A 1,440-nucleotide genomic window follows, 5' to 3' on the forward strand; every position below is an offset into this window, starting at 1 on the left:
TTGAGAACTATTCTCAAGTTACGATACCAGTCTAAGAAGTTTGTCCCGGTCAATTTATCCTTCTCAAGGATAGATCGCATTGTCAAACTCGGTACGCTACCGGTTGATGCCATGTCCTACAAAAAAAGACAAACAGAACATACAAAACAAATGCAGATTCTATTAATTATCAACTACCAGCTAGCCCATCATCAATCAGTGTCTACATATCTATGAACTACTACCAGCTAGTCCATCGTCAAACAATGACAACATAGATGCAAAAACGAGCTATATTCCCATACAGAAAAATAACCCTATAATAATTTTCTATATGGGACTAAGATCCGTATTTCACATAAGAATGAGTTGTTATACTCAGCCTTACGCTATTTAGGTAGACATCTGATGTCAATCACATCCAATGTGACTCTAAGATCCTTTTATGAGACTATGATATCAAATATCATTGCATACTCGTCTCAACTGTACCGTTAAGTCTCAAGTCAAAACTTGATAACTTAACCTAAGGTAAACCACGTTCAAGCTGTGGGAACCACGATTTCCCACCCTGCCTCACAAAGATAATCCGGCACGCTCAGCTTTGGCATGACCCGTGTTATGGACGATCGATTCCTTGACAGGCGCTCTAGTAATGGGAGGTACACACTTAGCATTACATAAATAAGGGATTTTCGAAACTACGCTTAGATCAAGCATCTACTTTCAAGCTATGAGAACCACCATTTCTCCATCTTGCCTCACCAAGATAATACGGCACACCCAGCTTTGGCATGGCCCATGACACGTACGATCGAGGCCTTGACAAGTGCTTTACTCGTAGAGCTCCTAGATCTAACAGGTTTCTGTGCAACGATTGATCATAATCCGAATGGATAATCCAATCGATTATGCAATCCCAATCCCGAAGCTCCCACTCAATCAAACATATTTAATATCTTGATTAAGTTACATACATTCATTCACTATGGACCATCCATAAGAAAGAATCATGTTATTCTGAATTACAGTTGATCGGTTTTAAGCAACGATTGCTTTAACCAGATCCTGAAACGCAAAATCGAATTTTGGTGAAGCATCGGGACCTAGACCGTTCGGGATCAGTCTAGGCGGTTCGGTCTTCGGATCATCTTCGGTCCGTTCGGTCTGGAATGGTCAGTCCGTTCGGACTGACTCTTCAGTCCGTTCGGTCCGACTTTCCAGACCGTTCGGACTTGCCCCTTCGAACCTTCTCTCTCGGACTAGTGACTCAGACCGGACGGACTGGCTAACCAATCCGTTCGGTCTACACACCTTAGTCCGTTCGGTCCAACATCTTGGTCCGAACGGACTGAGGTCATTTAGTCCAGGGAGACGACAAACCCTAGACCGTCCGGTCCAGAGGACCAGACCGTTCAGTCTAGGCGGAAAAAACGCGATCAGATCACGTTCTTCGTCATT

This window comes from Tarenaya hassleriana, unplaced genomic scaffold (assembly GCF_000463585.1).
Source record: "Tarenaya hassleriana unplaced genomic scaffold, ASM46358v1 Cleome105, whole genome shotgun sequence".
NCBI classification, from domain to species: Eukaryota; Viridiplantae; Streptophyta; class Magnoliopsida; order Brassicales; family Cleomaceae; genus Tarenaya; species Tarenaya hassleriana.